Source organism: Apteryx mantelli, chromosome Z (genome assembly GCF_036417845.1).
Source record: "Apteryx mantelli isolate bAptMan1 chromosome Z, bAptMan1.hap1, whole genome shotgun sequence".
NCBI lineage: Eukaryota > Metazoa > Chordata > Aves > Apterygiformes > Apterygidae > Apteryx > Apteryx mantelli.
The window spans coordinates 62,044,453-62,056,499 of NC_090020.1; positions in this window are offsets into that span (position 1 = coordinate 62,044,453).

Below are 12,047 nucleotides of genomic sequence, written 5' to 3' on the forward strand. Positions count from 1 at the left end.
GAAGGTGCAAGGCCTGGAGGATTTTGGTCTGAATCAAAAACCAGCCAAAAATGAATTTAAATGAGTGTGGCATTAGGAAGCCACGCTTCTGGGTGGTTCAGTGTACATCCAGGACTGGCTCTCTGCTGAGATTTCAGACAGGATATGAAGCAGTAATGGCCTTTGAGATGAGACCTGCTGGGGCTGAGACCAGCAAAACTCATTTCACATACCTAAGCCAACAGTCCCTGGAAAGACAAGCACACTGTGGTGTAAGCTGCCTCCAGCCCAGTGAGGGAATGCTGATCATTTTTGGCAAACTGATACGTAGGAGTAGTACAGACAGTGGTAATACCTTCAATCTGTTCGCAGAGTTTTCTTCATTCTTTAGAAAGATTCCTCTTTTTTGTCTCTTGCCTTAGTCATTTTGGAATTGTCACTGGGCCTGTCTTTATCTAAGAAACTGCTCCTGTTTCTGCCAGTATATGTGTAAAAGCATACTTCTTGAACACTAAGCTCAAAAGATCTAATTTTTGCCAAATTTCTAAAGAGCATCATGATAAAGTCCTTATGAGGAATGCACTCCAAAAACCTTACATAATAGATAGCTGCTTTCTTTTATTATGAATAAGGGTTATAGAAAAAGGACATCTGACATTAAGTATAATGTAAGTAAACCAATTTCATGCAAAAAAAATTCTAGAAGTGTGGTTATTTTATGGTTTTGTATAGAAACATATTATCTTTATTAGCTGTAAAAACAAAATTAGAATCATCTGTAGGATTTTGCAGTAATTCATTTAATTTCCTGTTTTCTGTGTTATTTGACTTCTGTACTATGATTGTTAAGAGGGGGAAAAAGCATCAACTGCTTTCCTTTGAAGATGGTACAGGAAACTCAGGAAACTTAAATTTCAAAGATTTGCCAGTTCATAAGAGGAATATATTTTACTGAGTCCATGTACATTCCAAATAGTGAACTGACTTTCAGTAGAGCTGTGGCGACCAGCAGCCTCCATCTGTTTTAAAAAAAGGAAGAAACAATGTTCTTTCCATATGTTGAGGGCCAGGGAAAAAAGGATATGTAAGATGGTTGTGTAACAGTGTCAGAAAATAGGTACCTGCCACCTTTAAAGTGTCAAAATAGTTGAGGTTTTATCCCCCCCACTGCCTCCCAGTCCCTCCTCCACCCCAATGTAAAGGTCAGGTCTTCACTGCTGAGTTCCTCCCCATCACAGCATTGCAACTGTTTTCCTTCCCACACCCCAAATCTAGAGCCAGAAACCTCCCCTTCAGGGAAACACAAGTATGTTGTTAGGGAGCAGTGAAGCCATCATGCAGGGTTCTCCCACTGAAACGTAGGTAAGGGGTTTAGCTCTCAGCCTATAGATCTTCAGCAGATCTACCCTGTCCTTCTGGAGTCCTTGGGCCTGTATAGCCCGCAGTCTCACTCCCCTGACTAGACTCCAACCCATATGGCTTCTTCTGGCCTCTGGAGCGTCTCAGAAAGGAGCATTCAGCAACATAAAGGGGCCCCATGTGAAAGCTAATCCTGACGAGGGCTTTGTAAACATTCATATAGATTCCTCTTAAGGCTGGACATGGTATAGAGCGACAGTGGTGTCCATAGTACACATGGCTTTATTCCTTTGTGGTCTGCTCCCAGTGTCCCATAGTACTTATAATTTTGCAAACCACCCAAATCGCAGGGTTAGCAGGCAAGGACCGGAGCACAATTTCATGGAAGTGACTCAGCACCCCTCCAGCTGCTGAGCAAGTCCAGTGACCACCTGCCTAAGTAGCGCAGGTCTGACAGGAGCTGAGATCAGAGATGGGACAATGACAATCATCCCTCAGGATGCCTAGGGAATGCCATAGCTGCCCTCTCCAACAAAACTCCTGAGCCAAAACTCTGTCTCCTGCACAGGCTTCATCTTTGCTCCTGAGGAAGAAAAGCAGTCAAGGAAGAGGAATTCTCCTCAGAGAACAGCTTTTATTTAACCTCAAAGGCAAAAGCTTCAGAGAGTGAAGGATTAATGAGCTCATAACCGAACAAGTTACATGCTGCTACAGTCAATAATAATATCTGATTTCAGGCACTGAAACATTTTGATTCCTCTCTTATTTATGGGCCTGATCCCTTGAGCTGTCTACCACTCTCCAAGGCCTCCAGGACCTTCCAGGACCAAGCCCTAATTGTATTGCTGTAAAGTAGGCCTAGCACATGCAGAAGATCTATAATTTCAAGGAAGACGTTGGGCCAGGCTACAAAAAATACAAGTGTCTCAGTATCGAAAACCCAAAGGAGATGCTGTAACCATCCAGCCTGCACTCTCTTAAAACACATGCCAGAGAAATGTCCTGAATTAATTCCTGTTTGTGTTGGAGTGGATCTGTCAGAAAACCACCCCTCTCAATTTTACGGTTTCCAGGGAGGCGGAACAACCACAACATTGCAAAGATGTCCCAAGCATTAAATATTCTCTCTGTTAAGAACACAGTGCTGTATTTCTGGTCATATTTATCACACTTCAACATCTGGCCATTAAATGTGACTATACCATTCTCTGCCAGAATGATGAAACTTAACATCCTATTTCTGTGCCCATGCGAGTATTCTTAGATGGTCATCAAGCAAATCTGAACCCCTTTTTTTTGCTAATCTACACAGATTGAGCTCCTGCAGATCTTTACTAGAAGGCATTTTCTATCTATTAATCATCCCCAGCTCTGCTCTGACATCCTCTAATTCACCACCGTCCTTCTTGAACTGCGGGCATCAGAAACGGACTTGGCACTGCAGGAGTCACACATATATCAAAGAAAGGGATGTGGTGACTTCCCTGCTTCTGGATGCAGGCCTGTGTTCACATCCTGCTTCAGTCCTTGTGCCCAGTGTCACACAGGGAGCTCATGTTTAGCTAAAAACCTGCCGTGACCCCGCGTCCTTTTGGGAATTACTGGGATGGATTCCCTTAACCTGCAAACACATACTGTAGTCGACGTTCTTCAATGGATGATTTGCCATTTAGCTGTACTAAAAAGTACTCTATTTGCTTACCCCACACAGTCAGCCTGTCTAGGTTCCACATGGTTGTATCTTTATTTTGCACTCCTTTACATTTGGGAGTATTTTTTACCATCTGTGCTGCTAACAGGCAGTGTGATAGAATATAAAAAGAATATTAGTTATTCAGTCCAGGAACAGCAGGGAGGGTGACTACTCTGCAGCTCCTTCCTTTCTGTCTTTCTTTCTCTGTCTCCCATGATGTAAATGTAGCTGCTGCCATTTTGACTGAACATAAGGACTGTTACAAAAGAGGACAGTGCAGTCACGCAAACAGAGAAAAGAGTGCTTTGGTTTACAGTGAATCTGGACATTAGCACGTGGGATCTGCTCCAGAGTGTCCCTTCTACTCTCATCTCCACGAAGTCTGTGAGGGAGGCTGCGCATGAACACAGAGCTGGCTGCTCTGCCCAGCTGAGGAATTTGGGTTTGATTCCTTTGTACTGCAGTGGCTGCATCTCGCATAGAAACACCTGAGCTAGTTTTAAGCTAGCTCACAGGTTAGCCACAGCAGTTAACCACATGGGCTAATGACTGCAATGCTCGCCAGGCTCTTTAGTAAGTTCTGGGTTGCCATGACTGCTGTACTAACAATATCCAAGCTAGTCTCTGCAGCTAGCATATTCTCAATTGCATATTATATATTCAAAGGCCATTCCAGGTTGGGTAATGTTTTATTCTGAAAGGTACTAAACACTTTGCAGAATTAGAGCTTGTATAATATATATCAATGTCATTTCTCATTTGCCTTTTGACAATCAAAGGAATTAATTGTCATCAGCCATGAGCATAAGAATTATGGAAAGCAGAACTAGTTACATGAACTTTCTTCTGCGTGTTCAGTTTCCAGAGAGTTAGGGGTTGTTATTCTTCCAAATGTCATCCTTGCTTTACTCCTTTCAGAAAGCCACTATCCCTATGTGTTTAAAATGATCCTGTGGCTGTGTTGTTCATCTAAGCTAATTAAAGCTAGACTAAAACGAGCACGTTTTGCTCCTTTTTCTATCAACAAGTGCTGGAGAGGCTATATGTGCAAAGATGTGTGATAGATTTGGGGGTTATATTATGAGAACTCTATTTGCAATAAAAGGGATACAGCTGAGCTGGTATTTATTACAAATCTGATTTTAAGAGTTGTTTTTATTTTGATTTTTTAAAAATAACCTAATCATTTTAATTCCAGGGTGGGGGAAGGAGGAATGCATTATATTCCCAACTTTTAAATTTGTTTCAGTCTCATAAAATGGTAGTATTGAATAGCTTAATGTTACCATGTGGTTTATTGACTCTTTCAAGTAATCTTTGGTCAGCTTTTGTTATAGCTCTTATTTTTAAAATCTCTTGGGATTATGTCTGAAGAATGCTGGCTAGACATTTACTGTGTCTCTTCCTTTAAAATTTCCAGCAACTGCTTAACTAAATCCATGGCTTTGAAAACTCACTCTTTATTCTGTGTAATGTTCTACTAAAAGAGCAAATAAAATGTCTCAGAGATCTATTCTGGAAAATGTTACTGTACGCACTATTCCCATTTTTTATTGTTATCACCACTTTCACAATGTATTAAAAGAAGACTGTATTAGATTGAATGGAAATGTATGTAAGACTTTTAACAGCCAAACTCAGAATGTTGCACAGCCCCATTTCTGTTAAGATTTAAGAAAACTGTTGTTTAATCATTGTTGTGTGTAGGTATTGGTCCATCTCTGATCTTCTAACTATTGTTCTCTGTTATTTACCCTGCTGGCTGTAACCTCTTTTGAAAAGTGCTATTCCCTGCTTGGAGCATGGATCAGCAAAGGCTGTTCTCATAGTGTATGTTAAGACCATATTGGAATGAAATGTCTGCATAACAAATTAGATATATAGACAGATGGATAAGACAGGCAAATAAATGAATTGGATAGAGATCTAGTCCCAGCTGACATATGTTGAATCAATATTAAAATAACGGTGTTAAACCACATGGCTTTTACACTGTGTATATTGACAGTAGTTACGGTGGAGAATGAAAGTGAGCTTTTCCAAAGCAAGCTAATGGGGTAATTTTTTCAGTGATAATCTCAAATAGCTAAGGACATTGTCATTCTAAAGTGGACAACCTTTGCTATTTAAGAACATACAGCACTGGTACAGGTTTGCCAGGTTATCCTGTAAATCCAGAGTGAATAGATAATGAGAGCTGGATTAAGGGAGGCCAATGCAAAGAAAATCCCTTTCCTCCTCCTAGCCCTGAGAGTAACTGCTGTGACTGGAGCAGGCCTTCCCTGCTCTCCTCTAGCTGGACTGCAAGGGGGTATTCAAAAGAGGTATCCTGAGACAGGCTGGGCTGCTTGGCATCAGCAGTGGGAGGGTGAGGCATTGCCACATAAAGACTCTAGCTCCATTACAAGCTCCTGTCTATTTTGGGATGTCTCATTTAAACAGAAACTCCTGCTGTTACAATATTATTCATGGCAGTAATGCCTTGAGCATCTGCTAGGTTGAGGTCCTTGCGCACTAGGCTTTACACAAAGCTACAGCAAATTATAGTCCCAGGGATTTATGACCCTGATCATCTCCCTCTGCACTCAAGGGGAACTTTCCCTCTGGTGTCAGCAGGAACTGTATTGTATCTTTCTGTATCAACCCATGCATGTCCTCTGTAGTACAGCTCACAAGTAATAATACATTGCCAGGGACTGATCTCAGTAAGGTAGGCAAAAACCTGTGATCAGAAATAGTGGAATCAGTGGTTATGCTAAGGTAAAATAACCAGCTAAGGGGCAGGATAAGCAGTGGTAGGCATCTGAAGATGTACAGAACTTCACCAGAGCTTAAACCAGTACCAGTGCTTTTGCATTGACTTAAGACTGTGCAGGATTTCCATCAGGAAAGACTCTGACCCTGAATATCACATTTTTCCGGAGTAAAAAATATATATATATACCTTAAGAAGCCATAAATTATAAGGACCAACTTTCTGGATGTGTGATGCACAAACAAAAATTTGTTACCCATCATCTAAACAGCACAAATCCAGCACTGGTCAAATTATTTGCCCCTTTCCTCTTTCCCAGGAATGCAGACCAGATTTAAAAGCAGACACACATTGACAGTTGGGAACTGTACAAACATCTGGTGGTGATCAGAGGCCTCTGTGTCAGTTAATCCAGCTCTCAGCTGGATTAATTCTAAGAAAAACAAGTATCTTCCATGGCTACTGGACTGTTGAAACACCAGGGAGCTGTGTAGGAGGGAGGAAGGTTCTTACTGAATTGCCTCCTCTGTTATCAGCTGGCTGTGTCCAGCAAAATGGACAGGCATCCTGAGTGCCCGGTCCCGGCTGAGTGAGGTGGTTGGAAGTGCGTTAGTCCAGGCCTGAGCCCTCAGCAGGTGCCACGTCAGAGGGTACTTGTTCATGTGGAAATCATTCCCACAGAGCACCATAACATCAGTGTGGTCCTGCTACTCCCACTCTGGTGCAGAGCCAGGAAATATGTCTGGATCTTAGAAAAGCAGGGATTTTTAGGAAAAGCAAAAGGGAGATCAGCTCACTGTATGAAGGACAGCCAGCTTCTGCAGGAGGAGTGAGTTTTCCAGGCAAGCTGGAGAAAAGGATGGTCTGTTTCAAAGAACCTGGCATGGATGAGCCTGAACACTGAGCTACAAGGGCTAGCTACCTTCAGCTGCCAGGTTTGAGTCTCTTCTCTGGATTACACAGTTTGGAGCAGAAGGGTTGGTTGGACAGAAGAGGGTGGAATTGCTGCAGTCAGCAATTATCATTATTAACTGCTATTTCAATAGTGCCTTAGTACTGTTAAGACAGGGGCTCATGACCAACTTCTCATTCTCTTTGTGAAATGCTGAGATGGTAGAGAGTTCCCCGATCTGCTTCTATTTTACTGTGGCATCAGTATGGGGATGGTCTGGAAAGGCCTCAATTAGTTTACAAAGTCAGTCTTAGCCCTTGTAACATGGTCTAGGAAGGAGCTCAGAGCTGCTGAGGGCAATGCAAAGCATGCACCTGACAGCAAATGGGGAAAAAAAAGCAGATGAGTATTTTGAAGAGGTAGGAGAAAATGGGGAACTGACTTTGCCTGAGTGGCTTATTTGGGTCTTCATCTTTGCAAGAAGCACTTCCAAGAGGAAATGCCAGCTGACAGGACATGAACTCTCTTGTTGAGGTATCTCAAATATGTGGAGACTCTTATATCAGTATGACAATACTTGACAATAGGCACTCTCTTGCTATTATTTTTGGCCACTTTCATACTGGTGAAACTCTTTAGCTACAGTATTGACAAATGAAGTATAGCTCACAGAGCTAGTGAGGATCCAAGTATAAAGGAGAGCAGCAAGTGGCCCAGTGTAGCCAGCTTTAGTAGCCAGGTATGTGTTTGTCTTCTTATTATATTAATTTCCAAACTGTAGGTCATGGAGCAGCACTTTAGCTCAAGAGGTGATTTTCTCTAAATGCTGAGGTAGATGGAAGTGATTGCCACATAGCTGTGTTGATTGAGAAGGCTCATTGTGCCTTATAAAATCTAAAATCTCATGTTTTTCTCCATCTTTTCTGATTTAGCTTTCTATGAAGGGTTTTAACAACGTGAGAAGTAATTAGAAGTAAATATGGACATTTTCTCCATCTGCTCTTATTTTAAATCCACAGTTGGTCAAACCAGGCACGCTGAATTTGCAATAGGTTTTACTCTCTGCTATGTACAATACCATCCACCTAAAGTCCTAGGTAGAAGGTATGCATGAGGTGGCAATCAAATTGCCGTAGCGCTGGTCTCCAAGCCCAGTGTTCCCTGCAGAGTGAGGAACAACAGGACAAATCCTGCCATTTCCAGGGTGTGTTTTTTGGCGGTGGAGACAGCACATCTGCTGCAAGAGGGGATGGGAGATCTGGGGCAGGGAGGAGACAACATGCCGGGTGCAGGGTGAGGCCTGCTGCGAGGCTCCACGGTCACAGGCAGGCAGGGCAGGACACCGTCAGATCTGCCCCCACCTTCCTTTGCTGGTGGACGAGTTGCAAGCTCCACAGTTTATGAACTCCTTGCAATGGGTCCAAGGCAATCCTGACCTGACAAAAGAGTATTTTTCTTTCCTTAATTCAGTGTCCCATCAAGTTAACTAGACTGGGAAGATAGCATAGTCCTAATGAGTCTGGCCTATATTTCTGTGATACAAAAGATAAGGACTTACAATGCAAAGGCATACACTTTGGATCACCTCATGAAAACATTTTGGATGCCTTTTCAGTTAGTGTTCACTTTCCAAAATTTCTAAAATTGCTGATGTTCGAGAAGTTTGACGTTCTTGCCTGTGGCAGGGACACAGCTGAATGGTTTTGTTTAGGAGGAAGCAAAGGGTGTTTTTGTCAGAAAATGCTGAGTGTTTGTACAACAATCAGCCCTGCTCAGATGGCACATCTGCTTTTTCAGAGACTGGCAGAAGCTCTGTCATAACAGCAGCATTTTGTCCCCGGAGATGCTTAGAACAGAAAAGCCCCAAAGCTGGTCACTGTCCCCATCTGGAGGGGATATGCAAGTCTGCTTGGCATAACCAACTTGTCCCGTCGCAAAAGCCTCTCTCAGGGCCAGAGCTGTGTAGCTCAGCTAGCTGCAAAAAGCACAGGACTGCCCCCTGGGAGTATGAGAGCCGCCCGAGCCCCTCAACGGAGCTTTCAGCAGTGGCATGGGGAAGTACAGAAGCAGCCAGGTAGACAACAGGAAATTCAAAATGTTTATTTTGCTCAGGAGCACCTGGAGAGCCAGGAATTGTCAGAGTTCAGATATCATGGCAGTTGTTCTTTTTTCTTAACATGAATGTAAGCAAAGCATTACTGCCATAAAAAAAGAAAAACCCAACTTCTAATTGCTCTGAAAGAGCTTTGGTTTCCAAAATATTTCAGTAGGGATATGCTTTCTTTGTCCCAGAAAAGTTGTCTTTCTACCTGATGATAAATTCTTCCTCTTATTTCTTTTCTTAACCCTCTTCTTTCTTTTATTTCTTTCTCTCTTTATGAATTTATAGATTGGGGCACTTCTAAAACATACCAGCAGTCTTGTTTATCTGGCCTCAAGTGTGCTTGAGCCCAGGGTCCTGGAAGCATGGGCCAAGAGTGGGAACTGTTTGCTGATGCTGTGAACCAGCAGTGCCTGTAAAAAACATTACTAGGACCATTGACTAGTGTTAAATGCTTATTTGCCACTAGGTCACGTTTCTGGATCTGCATAACAAAGGGTGCCTGCGGTCCTGCTTGGTCTGCCAGCAGAGGTCTATTCTGGTGAAGACAGAAATCCCTGCTCAGTCATTCAGAACAGGAATCGCTGCAGAGAGTCCAGGGAAGTAAAACATGCCTAAACTTCCAATCTGACTAGCCATGAAATGCATCCTCCTGCAATTCAGTGTTTTCTGTCTGACACCTCAGGGTCATCCAAATCATAGAGCAGAGCTCTGCAGTGAATAGTTCTCATTCTGGGCACAAAGCAGCAAAGTCACATAGGCAGCTAGGTTAGTGCTTTGCTGACTTGGGGCTTTTCTGGGGACAACTCTGAAAAAGTTTAGTCCTTAATCTGATTGCCAGTTGGAAAGAAACACTGTCCCTAAGGAGAAGACACTGCAGCACTGTGAACTCTTGGAGGCCCTGGATACCTCACCTGCAGTCACAGGGAAGGCAGCCCTCTGAAGTGCAGTATGAACTTACCATTAGTTTGCCCCTGTGCTATCTAGAAGCTGATATCTCTTTTTCATTTGCCTGGAGTGAACATTATTAAAAGTAGGAAGGCAAACTGGGAAGTCAATGGAGTGGAGCAATGGCAAGGGTCAGAGCTGCTGAATTTCCAGGAGGAATTCTGTGGAAATGTGCAAAAATATGTGAAACCAGTGAATTTTAGCCACCTGTTTGTGAGAGCTTGCCATGCTGGTTTGAAGCACTGTGAGGCAGGTCCAGCTTGCCCTGGCTCTGGAGGAACAGGCTGCTTGTGAGAGACTCAGTCTCATGGAGGTGGGGGACTAGTGGTCCCCACCAGCATCTCACAGCCTGAAGTCCAGCTGTATGCTTGGCCCCATCCTATAATTAAGTAGTGAGCCCTGGTCATCATCTGCCTGTGAGCCATGTCCAGAGCTTAACCATCCCTCAGCTCCCCAGAACATGTGGTGTTTCCTGTGGCTCTCAGCCACACGGAGAAGTTGATATGGGCTTCCCAGGGTCACAAATACTGGCTGTATTTGCTCTGCTGGGTATCATTTAGATGTCTCCACTGCCAGTGTGGGAAGACAGTTAGAACAGAGACAAGATGAAGCTGAGGAAAAAGCAACAGTATCCAGACCCACGTTAGGAATGATTTTTAGCTGTGTGATCATTGTGGCTCCACATGGTTAGCAGGAGCATAGACAGGCTGGCCCAGAGGTTTCCCTGTGTGGGAGTCTCGCTGTCGTCATGAAGCTAGCATGCAAACACTGCGTGATCATACCTGTGTTCACTGTTTCAGTGAGAGGAAAGCCCGAGTTTGTCTCAGCCTTCGCGGTTTACAGGGAGTAATGCGACCACTATTACGTCAAAGGATATCTGAGGTTGCCTGCTGATCTGGCCTGTTGAGCCTTTGCGGGAGCACACAGTTTTAAATGGTTCTCAGACTGGTTCACTCTCATGTGCCACATGCTCCAGTGAAAGGAAGAGCTCAGTGTTTAGTAAGCAGCAGCGCACAGCTGCCTGAGGAGCTCTGTGGCTGCTTTCGGACATCTTGTAGTGTGTGAGCTCAGCCATGCCTGCCGCATACAGCCTTCCTCAGGTTGTGCTGCTCCCAAGGCAGCACCTCCATCTGAGCTCTCTCTCCAGATTGGGACCTGTTAGAGTTTCAAACCATTTCATCTGGTCTGCATCTATGTGAGGTAGTAAGACTCTACATCAATAGTAACCAGCCCATCATTTGTCATCTCTTGCAAAAGAAGCAGGACAACATCTGGATGGGACACCTCCAAGGATGACTTGCATGCTGCAAGTTGTAGTGGTACTGGCCGACTAAGCAGAATCAGATGCGAAGGAGCATGATGGGAATGTGCTGCAAGTGATGCTGGTTTTGACATGAGATGGGAAAGAAAAGTACTCACTCTTTATTGCTGTTCCTATTTCAGAAGCATCTTTCTCTCTAGTAAAGCTTTTGCATCAGGATGTTAACTTGGATTTACTGGATAGATTCCAAGCCAGGCAGTTACCATCTACCTCTGCAAATTTTCCATGCCATTTCAGATGGCTACAGATTGATTTTTCATTTCATGTTCAAATCTGATTTAAATAGTTACTTCACACACTTGAACAATTCCTTTATTTCACACCCAGTGGTGGATGAAAGGTTATTTTGTAGCACATACTTGGATCCACCTCAGTGGAAGCTATTACCATCACTACTGGAGTTGCAATGTTGAATGAAAACATGCAAAGGGAGTGAGTCAGCAAAACTGGAAGATACTTCATTTGTCAAACATCATGCATGGCTTATAGTGTCCTACTCAATATACCAGCAGCTCCTGGCAGAAATCTATAGCAACTCCAAGATTTTATTAGTAGTAAATGTTTAGTTCTTGAAAAAATTACTTGCATTTATGCTAAGCATAAGAAATGAGGTATCTCCTCACTGCAGATAAGCCAGTGACACATACAACTTAGTCTCTACTACAGTGACCGGGCCCTATTCTAGATGCCTGCATTTCCCTGACACCCAGAGAGGAGGGACTCCTCCTCAACCACTTGAGTTCCCTCATTTCGCCAAGTAAACTTTTTTCTTCTCTTATATTCCAGTTGTTGGAATTCATTTGCCACCCTCTGCTCAAAACTCTATTTATCCTTTTCCTCCCACTTTTCAGAACTGTCATGGTTATCAGCTCAGCAATGTGTAATCTAGATTCTTGAGATCTGATGTCATCTTGCTTGGCATATGTTACACCCTCAAATAAGCTGTTGTGCTGAATAATGTACCATATGTGTATTTCTAAGGTACCCCCAGCATTGTGA